Raw genomic sequence first — 12000 nt, forward strand, 5'->3', positions numbered from 1 at the left:
CAACGACGGCACGAGAAGGCAAAGGCCTTACAAAATGGCCAAGTCATAAAAAACCTTTATCAAACGCTTCGCTGATCCGACAACTTCAATGATGTTTTTCTGTTTTTACGTTGTCTGTGGGTTGTTGTTTCTCCCATTTGTTGTTCGTGTGAACTGAGGAAGGACGACCTTTGGCTAGACTCTGATTTGAAGATGACACCTTCGGCCGGAGTTATCTATTTCGTGATGTTATTGGGAATGACTCAGCCAGGTTTTTGTTTCTTTACGGTTCCGATGGAATTGATTTTAGGTTTTTATTGAAGACGAAGCCGCAATTTGCCTCTAAACGAGTTTGGCATTTGTTTACTTTAGCTAAATATTTTGTTGTTTTCGGCAGTGATCATAAATTGTTATTGTTCTATTGGCGTGGGATTATTTGGTATAAATATATTAGCCAATAAAATAGATGGATAGTGTGAGTTTAGAAATTCAAGCCAATAAGTATTAATCGATTGGCATTCGTGATGAAGTTAATATTTTTTGGTTTAGGTGTTATAATAAGTAGTTAGTAAGTAAGTTATATTGAAAAACATTTGAAGGAAACCCTCAGTCACGTGTTCCGAAGGCTTTTATAACAATTTTAATTTAATATTTTAGATTTTGTTCAATTTCATTTAATATCTTAAGAAGCTACATTTAAAACGAGAAATGGTTTCTCGTCCCATTTTGGAACGATATTTGGAATCTTTAATTTTATATACAGTACACAAATATTGATCTCGGTATTACTCTGTTTCGTATATATGTATATATTTGCACATACAATGTAAGTATTTAACAAAGATCTTACCAAAATTTATACCATACCAAAAACGTCCCACACAAGCAGTCGGAAAAAGAATTACATTTACATTACATTACATTTTTCAATCACAAAATTCAGTACATCCCTATAAAATCAAAGCGGAGAAGATTTCAAATATAGACTTTTTGCTAAGCTCATGATTTGCTTTTAATTTAATTTAGAATAAGAGTGTGACTGCATATGGTTCATTACAATATAACAAAGATCGGTCAAATAATATAATAAGAAACACAATTCTCGGCTACAAGAAATAGTTTTTCCTCTTTAAAATAAACCCGCCACTTAGCAAAAGTTAAATTTAAAAGTGCTAAATTTACGATTTTGGCTGATGACCGATAGCCATATCGGTTCGCATCCTTGCTTTTTCGTGTCGCGGCTAAGCGTTTTATATTTTAGTTCGCCGCAGGGTGGGTGTACTCGCTTTAACCATAATCATAGTTGTAGACCTTACAGCTTCAGTCAGTTACAACGTGAAAATTCGTCCTAATAGTTTCGTATCTGTCAGCTTTTGCCCGGTTGTTATTTTGGATAAGGAATACAAAATGAAAATTCTTATCCAGATTATAGCAATAAAAACCAAGTTTCGTTGTTTTAAATATATGTAAGCGCCATTTTTACCAGAGCGGGATCTGAGGAAAGCTACAAAGTCCTCAGACCCCAGTAGAGGGACTAAAATTTAAAGTATTAGTAAACGATAATATGTTAAATATATTTAAACTTAATTTTTCCATTGGATTCCGTGCCACTTTCACAACATTATCTCGTGGCATACCTCTAAAGACTTCTGGATCGATTCTCTAAAAACCTATATTCAACTTTTTTAATTTAAAGTTGATCAAATTTTTGACCATTTTTAGTTAATTCTAATTTTCAGATGTCCTGTAAAGAGTGACTCAAAATTGGACTTAGAAAATCCATAACTTTACCAAACTTAAGACGATTCCAAAGTGGCATACCGCTAAAGACTCGTGATTCCATTCTCTAAAAATCTGCATTAAGAACTTTCAATTTAACATTGGTCAAATTTTTGAGCCATTTTCATGTTAGTTATTTCTAATTTTCCGATGTCTTGTAAAATGTGACCGTTGGTCAAATTTTTGGCCCATTTTCATGTTAGTTATTTCTAATTTTCCGATGTCTTGTAAAGAGTGACCCAAAATTGGACTTCTGGAATACATAACTTTACCAAATTTAATCCGATTCCAAAGGGGCATACCTCTAAAGACTCGTGATTCGATTCTCTAAAAATCTGCATTCAAAATTTTCAATTTATCGTTGGTCAAATTTTTGACCCATTTTCATGTTAGTTATTTCTAATTTTCCGATGTCTTGTAAAAGTGTGACTCAAAATTTGACTTCCAGAGTCTATAACTTTACCAAATTTAATCCGATTCCAAAGTGGCATACCTCTAAAGACTCGTGATTCGATTCTCCAAAAATCTGCATTCAAAATTTTCAATTTGACGTTTGTCAAATTTTTGACCCATTTTCATGTTAGTTATTTCTAATTTTCCGATGTCTTGTGAAGAGTGACCCAAAATTGGACTTTTGGAATACATAACTTTACCTCTAAAGACTCGTGATTCGATTCTCTAAAAATTTGCATTCAAAATTTTCAATTTAACGTTTGTCAAATTTTTGACCCATTTTCATGTTATTTATTTCTAATTTTCCGATGTCTTGTAAAAGTGTGACTCAAAATTTGACTTCCAGAGTCTATAACTTTACCAAATTTAATCCGATTCCAAAGTGGCATACCTCTAAAGACTCGTGATTCGATTCTCCAAAAATCTGCATTCAAAATTTTCAATTTGACGTTGGTCAAATTTTTGACCCATTTTCATGTTAGTTATTTCTAATTTTCCGATGTCTTGTAAAGAGTGACCCAAAATTGGACTTTTGGAATACATAACTTTACCAAATTTAATCCGATTCCAAAGTGGCATACCTCTAAAGACTCGTGATTCGATTCTCTAAAAATCTGCATTCAAAATTTTCAATTTGACGTTTGTCAAATTTTTGACCCATTTTCATGTTAGTTATTTCTAATTTTCCGATGTCTTGTAAAGAGTGACCCAAAATTGGACTTTTGGAATACATAACTTTACCAAATTTAATCCGATTCCAAAGTGGCATACCTCTAAAGACTCGTGATTTGATTCTCTAAAAGTCTGCATTCAAACTTTTCAATTTAACGTTGATCAAATTTTTGGCCCATTTTCATGTTAGAATTGTAGGGAAGGACACATTCCCTACCTTAGTATTATTATCACAAGGCGGGTAGATCTAATTATGTGCGTATAAAATATTTTAGAATATTTCTTTAAGACAAAACTGTTGAAAATCTTGTTGTCTTATAGAGAACTGCATGCATCAAGGGATTGCAGCAGCACCGCCACCCCCATTGGATATTCACAATATTAAATAATAGGAGTTGGCCCAGACAGGCCCCCGAAAACCATTTGACATTGGCCACAGGCGGGCCCTAATTTTGCCCCCTTTCCGGACCCGAAACCAAACCGAACCCTGGTCGAAAGTCCAAGTCCTGGCCCAGACTCCTGCTAAGTGTTGAGTGTGATTAATGAAATGGCCGCAAGCTGGGCACAATTCTCGCTCACACCTGAGCGGTGGCCAGTGGGCGGTGGCCAGGGGGCGTGGCATGTTTTTAGGGTTAAATAGAGTTCATTGGGAGCGTGTAGTGGGTTTTGGTTTGGGCCACGCTACGGTTGATTAATTTCTCTGCATGGAATATCATTAATTTGGTATTTACACAGAACTCCTTAACTGAGTTGAGAGCAAGAGATTTTCTGCTAATTTTTGGCTACTTTTCAGATCAAAAATTCATAACTTTGTAGTTTTTCAGACCATAAATGTTGGCATTTGGTGTGATATTTATTTAATAGTAAAGATAAAAATCTGTTTTTTTAAAGGTTTTAAGTAGGACAATTGAAATAGAGATATTAATAAAATTTAATTTAGTTTCATGTTTACTTAGACAAACATAAACCAACGCAAAAATATTTTTTTGACTTATAAATTTTAATATTGAAAATATTGTCTAAAAAATGTTTCATATATTACATTTGGTTAAACGTGCTTTTTGAATTACCTTTGTTTTTTAAAAAAAATTTTTAAGGACGAAAATGAGTTAAAAGCACTTTAAAGGAAATGGAAATGTATCTTTAGTCTTGTTCTCTGAATATTTTTACAATTTAGGCTGGTTTTAGCCATTCAGAATTAGCTTATTTAGGTATTTTTGTCAGCACTGACCTCGGCATAGAAGGTCATTAGCTAAATTGTTGGAAATTTTTCGGCGACAGGTGCGTTTACAGCGAGTGTGAGAGCTGGGCGGGCTTAGGGTGTCTGCTCTTGAGGCAGGCCGTCCGAATCTCACCGGGATGCCCCGAAATGCCCGAATGTCCTTCCTCGTCCTGTTGGAAAACACTTTGCAGCACTTGATGAGCCGGCGCAGTGGGTCATTTAAATTCATTACACAAAAACAAACTCGAGGCTCGCCGAGGGCCGTTAATTGACCACAAAAGTGGAGCGAGTGGCACCATGCTCATGCTTCGCTTTCCATCGGACTCCATCTCCGGTTTTTCACTGTGATAAACTTTCATGAATTTTCATTTTCGCCGCTTTTGTGGTCGCCACGGCAAACTTGATGCGCCCGTGGGTTAATGGACCATCCGACCATCCAGGACCATCCGTCGAACAGCTGCGGCAGTGTGACATTGAAATCCTTTCACCGGGATGCGACAAAGGAAGCGCTTTTTGGCCAAGGAAGTTGATAATAGTTGCCCACCACTTCACCACCCACACTGCTCTTCCTGGAATGCTAAGTACTTGCGTTAAGTGAATAATGCCAGACTTCGTCCGCTGAAACTATGCCAAACTCGATTTCAATTGAGAAGTGCCGCCCAAAGTCTCGCTGAACAACTTAACCGTTTAATTAACACAAACAACTGCAAATGGTTTTATCCATTTCAATCTGGCTGGCGAGATATTCAATTTAGATTAGTTGACCGAAGGAGAAAGAGAATTGGAATTTATTTTAGCATTGCATAAGCGGTTTGTAAATTATTCGAGTTTCGGAGGCACTTTTTAGAATATCTTTATACACACAAAATTTAATCAAAATATTCTTAAATAGAAATACCATAATATTTCACCTGATTGAGATTATCTTAAGTCTTAAAAAGGAAACTTTTTATGTGAAAAAAAAAACAATAAATTAATAAAACAATATTCTAAAATTAAATAGTGTTTAAAAAAGCATGAATTTTTGCTGTAACACAGTGTTATATTTTGAAGTAAGATATAATGCATTCAGATTTCGATTTTTACAATAATTGATTAATGATTAAGTGACCTGTGAGGCTGGGAAATATACACTCAGATTTGTAAATGTTAGAAGGTTTTGGGAAGCTCGATTTGATTTCCATTGCCACCAAAAAATATAGCTCGTTTCGAATTTCTTGCAAAAGGAAGGTTAAATCACCACGAACTGTGGACTGCGACCTGAACCAAATCCCGAGGCTCGTAGTAAACTGAATCATATCGGCTTACACATACACTTAGTAATTAAGCAGGGAGCTGATGACGGATGGACCGCTGATTGGAGCAGGTCCTCCGAATGTCGGGCGGCCGTTGATGAGCCGTTGATAGGCCAGATTGGCTAGATTGGCAGCCCGGCCCTGGAACTCGTAAATCAAAAGCCGCCTGCGGAACGAATCCCGAGTCCCGGACTCCAGTGACAGCAAATGTTTGCGAATTTTATGCGAATTACGCCTAATTAGCATTTCTGCAAGCGGCCGGGGCATCGACAGTCGAAACCAGAGTCAGAGTTCGCTGCCGCCGTATCCCTGATGATTATGTGCGCGATTTCATATGCAAAACATAAGTGCCTTCGCACTGGAAAAAAATATATATATTTCTATTTGTAAGAAGTTCATCTGATTTTCTATGCCTCACATTTGATTTTCGGTTAATGAAAGTAAAGCATTTGGCATCCAAAAACATTAACAAATAGTCATTTACTATTGAATTTAAATTTCATTATTTTTTTTAACATCTAAGGTGTTGTTTATTTATAAATAAAAAACAATGTATTTGTGTAAAATTTCTCTTTACAAAAACCCAATTTATGAACCAGGAAAAAATATCATAGCTGTTTAAAATATATTTATTTTACGACCAAAATAAAAATAGTTTTAGCTTCCAAGACTTGAATCTTGGAGCTTGCCTTGTATTAATAAATTAGGTACATTATTTTTGCCAGTGTGGACACAAGGGGCATCTCGTGGATAAAGCCCATGGCGTTGGTGTTGGCAGATGGTTGCCCATCCGTTTGCTGTTTGCAAATGTTGGGCCCAGAAAAATGCATCGTGACTCCGGGGCCATATCTCATTAGAATGTGGAGGGCGGATGGGGAGTAGGGCCATAGAGGGTGCCACCTAGGGACTGTTGATTCTGTTTGCTGTCATCGAAGTCAAGGGAACGCATCCCAGTGTATCGCAGGCAAGCCAATAAAATTATGCGCCATCGGAATGTGTGCGACCGAGTGGAGTAAATTGTATTTACAACCGCACATCACACGGCACATGGAGCACATGGGGCATATGGAAGCAGTTGAGGCGCAGGCGGATCCACAGACCCGACCCGCGGGTCAATTGCCGGATCGGGGAGCTCGGGAATCCGGGAGCTGGGGAACTGGGGAACTGGGGAGTCAATAGCCGAGGAGCTACTGCCCTGCCTACAATCGATTCCACAGCGAGGCGTCATCCAAGTGGCCGAATGTTGTGGTTGTTTGCATGCGGTGTCTGGTTTGCATTTCCCTGCATTAGGACCTTGTGTGACTCTAGTTATGCCAGATGTCTCATTAGCGTTATTCTGTGACGAGTGAAACTCTGGTTCTACATAGTACTATTACTTTGTAACTTTACTGAATATTAGGTGTATTTTTTTTTTAGTAGGATTACCAAGTAAATATTTAGCAAAATACATTATTCTAATATGTTAAGCCTAAACACCTTTTGTTAACATAAGTTAATATAAAATAAAACAAACATTTTGAATTTGTTAAGGTCCTAAAGCTTACATTAACTTTATCAAGAAATTTATTTTGTTTTTTATATTTACATTTACATTACATTTACATATTTATATTGTACATTTCATTCCACCATTTTATGGAATTAATGTATTTTCATAAATCAAAGAGCATGTCCTAGTCAGTAATTCATTTTTCTTTCCTATTTATTTTTAGATTTCTTTGCAATTTCGCTTGCCAAGCGTCAAAGTCTTTCTCGCGACCCATGGGGACAGGGAACGTGATCTGGTTCTGTTTCGCTACCGCATCTGTGAATTGAATAGGGACTGCCAACTGCACTGACAAAATTAGTGCTACATTTTGAAGTTAATTCATGTAATTATCTTAAGCTAATTATTTAAATTTATTGTATTGCTTTATATGGTTTAAGCATTCATTATTTTTCTCCATGATTATTTATTAAGAATACAATTAAAAGTAGAATGAATTAATTTTATAGAGTACTATTAGGAATTTAAAAATATTTTTAATACTTGATTATGTACATTTTATTATAGAATACTTTTTCAATTGTCTAGGATAAAATTTTAATATTTTTCAATTTAAAGTTAATATTTTAAAACATATGTTGACCTTTTCGTTTTAAAAGTATACCAAAAGTTGGTTTCAAGCCTTTTTACTGTATAATATTTTTTGCTTTAAATCTATTTTTAGCTCACTTAAAATTAATTAAATTGTTAAGAGTAAAAATAAATCACTGATTATTTTTCTCTGTGTCTCAATGAAGACGGGCTTGGGGTAGGGCGCCATTTGTGGGCTGTTTGGCCGTTGTTCCTAATTGCTGGCTCCTCCGAAAGCGGACATATCAAAGGGTACGGAGACCGGAGTGCAACTGCAATTTTGGATTCTGCGAGGGGGGAGGAAGAGGGGCAGTTGCTTTTATCGCCAGCCAAGCGTGGCTCTTATTAATGATTAATTAAAAAAATTGCTGAAAGGGGTTCGCTTGGTTTGGTTTGGCTGGTTTGGGGAGATTATGCTTATGACATATGTGGCATTTAATTGGGCAAACAAAACGGGCGGCCGGTATTTACTTATGGGACTTTTGGGGGGAGGTAAAGGGGGTCGGTTCCCGAGGAAAACTGAGGCACTTCCAATGCCACACATTTGGCTCCATTCCCTTCCAGTCGCACAAACTAGTTGCGCTTTCCTGTGGCGAAACGAGTGGCAATCGGAACAGACTCTCTTAAGGCACTCTCTTTTTTGGTGTGGCAGGTCGCGAATTGCGGAGCTCTGCGACACCGGATTTGTATGGAGGGGCATGGACGGGCATCCACATAGCCGATGTGGCATGGCCAGCCGACGACGGATGATGAGGATGGCGAATGAGCGAACGAAGTCGCCGCCAATGCGAACTTCTTGGCCAACTTGCAGAATCAGTCGTCAGTTTGTCCTAAGCGGATTTGGTCGACACGTGTATGTGTGGTTGGGATATATAGCAGATACAGCTGCAGCTACGTTTTCGAATACGATTCAAATTCCGATTTTTCCGAAGAAAGCAGTGAAGACCCCCCAGTGAAGTCGTGTAGATTGGCGCGTGAATTTAACGCTTGGCCTAGGTCACGTATCGCACGTGTTTCTGACAGCAGGCAGGACCTCCCTCGCAGGACCTCCCCCGGCAGGACCTCTGCTCTCTTTTTCGGCGAGTGTGTGTATGCCTTTGATTAAGTGTTCGCCCTGCATGTGTGCGGTTGACATTCGATTTACTTTCGCCAAGTTACCGGAATAAAAAAGGACGAACACTTCCCGCAGACTTCCAACTTTTCGCCAGATCCAAAAACCTCTTCCTGTGCATATGTGCGGTCGATATTTGCATAAATTAAAAAAAACCATAGTCTCCAGCGTCCTCGACGGTGGCCTAATGAGTTTTTAATACTCTGCCGCGCCAACCGATTGTCTGTGTGCGATAGAAAAAAGGACGTAGAACTACAAAAACCCATTGCCACAGGATTTTCGGTTAATTTATTGAGCCAGCAACGAGTTTAGACCGTGTCCGAAGCAGACCGACAAAAAAATTATCCACCAAAGAAAACTAATTTGCACTTTGAGGAGAACTGAAACGTGGAAAGTTTGTTTGGGTAAGTGACACTGATCGAATTCGAGTTTTTCAAAGTGCGAAGTTCACCTGGGAATGGGGTTAAAGCAGTTTAAAGTTTGCGGCTCTTTTTAAATTAGATGGCTAATAAATTTGGCTATTGCTCAAGACAGGTACCGCACACATTTTAAGAGTTTAGCTAAAGGTGTTCAAATAATATTATGTCGTATACCTTTAAAGAGATAGCAATTATATTTAAAAAATTTATAAGAATTTAGAAATACAATTGGATATGTTTAAATTTACAAAGAAGTAAGATGTTTAGTAGTAACATACCCAAAAAAGAGGTAAGGTAAACAGAAGCAGTTCAGTATTTAAAGACTAGCAAATATGTTTGCAAAAAAAATTAAACCTAAAGGGAAAATATAAAAATAAAGGGGAATATTGAAAGCATAAAAATGAATTTATAAAATTTCATGCAAAGTAACATATATGTAAAAGTAATTGCATAGATTGATAACAAAAAGTTGCAATCAATTGTAAATAAAACATTCAGAAAAAAATAGTACACCAATAAATATAAATATAAAACCGTCTATGTCAAACATCGACATATAATAATCTAGGTTAAAACTTGAATACAAATCGTTTAAAAAAATATGTAGAATACCAAATTTAAAGGTGGAAAAATTCGGTTTCGTTTGCCAAACCCTTTATATAATGCCAAAATCGATTCCCTCTCTCTTTTCGTCAAAACAAACAAATTGCGTTCAATATAAATTTCCCTCTCGCCCATTTTTGCCAAAACATTTTGCTGTGGTATCGATACCCAAGGCAATTTGCGCTTTGCATTGTCAAATATTTGCGAAATTTCGAGCGGAAGCAGAAAACATTGCAAATTGAGCAAACAAATGTCCTTTTTACCAATACCATTTGGACAAAAATTGCATTTGCCAAACAATGTTGAACAAGTCGAATGTGTTTTGGGGCGGGAATCCCGGACTCAATCTTGGACTTATCGCTAATGAGTAGTGACAGGCCAATGACAAGGTCCTGGGGATGCCACTTGAATTATTAATGAAACTAAGTAGAGTATCTTCGGAATATGCTTCTTGGCAATATGCAAATCAGGCAATTTTGCAGCTGCAACGCATGAAGGCTGCAATGCAGGCAGAAACATTAATTTAAATTTAAATTTGATCTCTCGCATATCGAATGGCAATTATGGAGAGAGAAATGATTCGAATGATTATTTTTTTTTTGCACTCGGAAATTAATTTCGTTTGATAATTGCGAGCGAAAGGAGATAGGGGATTTGGCATTGTTTGCTTTGTCCTATCAAATAACCTAAAATCCCATGTAACTAGAAATAATTCCAATTAATTCTGCATGTTTACAAACAAATATTTATCTAAGCAAACTCATATACATTCCCAGCATAAGTCGATCCAGGCATTTGGACATATATGCGTGGGATGAAATGCAGGGCCGGTAAAAATGAAATGACAAATATTAATTAAAATACCCTGACCATCTCTGGTGGATGTAATTAGTTTGTAATACGAACATCAAACAAATTTCTTTTATTGGATTAAAGGGAGTTGCAGGCAAAGTTACGTTTGAAAATGATTCCATTCCGGTGAAATGCGGTTAAGTAAATGTGTCAAATGCATTTGGTCTTTATATAACGGAATTTAAGTTAATTTTAATGTTGTTTGCTTAATGCGTTTTTTATGCACTCGCACGCGGCGTATACTTGCTGTACACAACGAGGCGTATACTTGATGTGACGGCTCAAAACTTCCATTTCACATGCAATTCGCTTACCACATACCGCATACAATTAAAAATAATTATTCCCAATTTACGATGACAACAATTTTCAATTTGAGTTTTACTTTTAACTTTTTACATTTATTTCTCCGGTGGCCGAGAGTGGTTCTTTGTTAGGTGGATCAACGTCAATTACGTCGTCTTTGGTCGCTTTTCAATCGGTTCGGAACCGATAGCGGATGCAGCCGGCAAAGGAAGCCCTGGCCATCCGCTCCAATTGTTGCCACGCGCTTCCTATGCTAAGCAATTAAAAAATGAAAAAAATGCATTGATTGCAGCTGCCACCGCACACAAAACCATGGCACATGCATAGTCCTATAGCCGCACGTGTGGCTCGCGTTTTTATCTACCTCTTATTTTCACCCCCCCACAACACAAAAGGGCATAATACCCGACTGTCGTCGGCGAAAGGGAAAATTGACATGAATTGAATTGATGCGCTTTGCGGCAAGCAGTCCTCTGCGAGCTTGACTTCCTAGAAAAGCGCTCTGGCAGTTCTAGCAATAATAATTTCCCATTGTCTACTGGCGTCGAGGACTTAAGTCTCACAGAGCAGGACTTCTGCAGCAAATTAGATGCAAAACTTGGGTAAATTATTCCCCAATGAGGAAATTAAAAAGAAAATAAGTCAAGTCGGCGATAGAAACATCTTGAATAAAATTATTAAATAAATACACCACAAAAATCTATGCCTTGAAATAATTATACAATTTTGAACTGGTATACCAGTTAATGATTTTATAGTGTTGAGCAAAATATTACTTTTCTTTAAGATTAAAAAGTACATATGCTTACAAAAAATATATAGAATATTTTTTAACCGACTCTTCTCTGCCAACCCCCTATATGATGAATTAACTAGAGGGTTTATTTATTACGATAGCCTTTTCAAAATTAACTTTTGTATTACGTAAAAGATAAACCTACTTTTAATGAATATTTGAATAATATATTACTTCATTAGAGCTGATAACTTATAAAAACCTAACTCTAGTTTTTAGTGACTTTGATACAGATATTTATTTTACCCAATTAAAAGTCATCCGCCCAACTTGATGACTCAGCTAATAGTATATTTGCTATTACCTGTTGAGAAGGACAGATTCCATAGTACTTTGGGCCACTTTTAATTGAGTTTCGAATGTGCGTGTGCAAAGCGAACTGAAAAATGGGGACCGA

At 37.0% G+C, this 12000-nt stretch overlaps 1 long non-coding RNA gene across 1 annotated transcript in view; it reads left to right on the top strand.

Moving 5' to 3' along the window:
* The first annotated feature begins 8367 nt into the window (after window positions 1–8367).
* LOC123037433 overlaps window positions 8368–12000 on the top strand; it is a 36280-nt gene continuing 32647 nt past the window's right edge. The window contains exon 1 of the long non-coding RNA XR_006417491.1: window positions 8368–9031. This is a non-coding gene — a long non-coding RNA (uncharacterized LOC123037433). The remainder of the gene's footprint in view (window positions 9032–12000) is intronic.

This window comes from Drosophila rhopaloa, unplaced genomic scaffold (genome assembly GCF_018152115.1).
Source record: "Drosophila rhopaloa isolate 14029-0021.01 unplaced genomic scaffold, ASM1815211v1 contig_163, whole genome shotgun sequence".
In the NCBI taxonomy this organism is placed as follows: domain Eukaryota; kingdom Metazoa; phylum Arthropoda; class Insecta; order Diptera; family Drosophilidae; genus Drosophila; species Drosophila rhopaloa.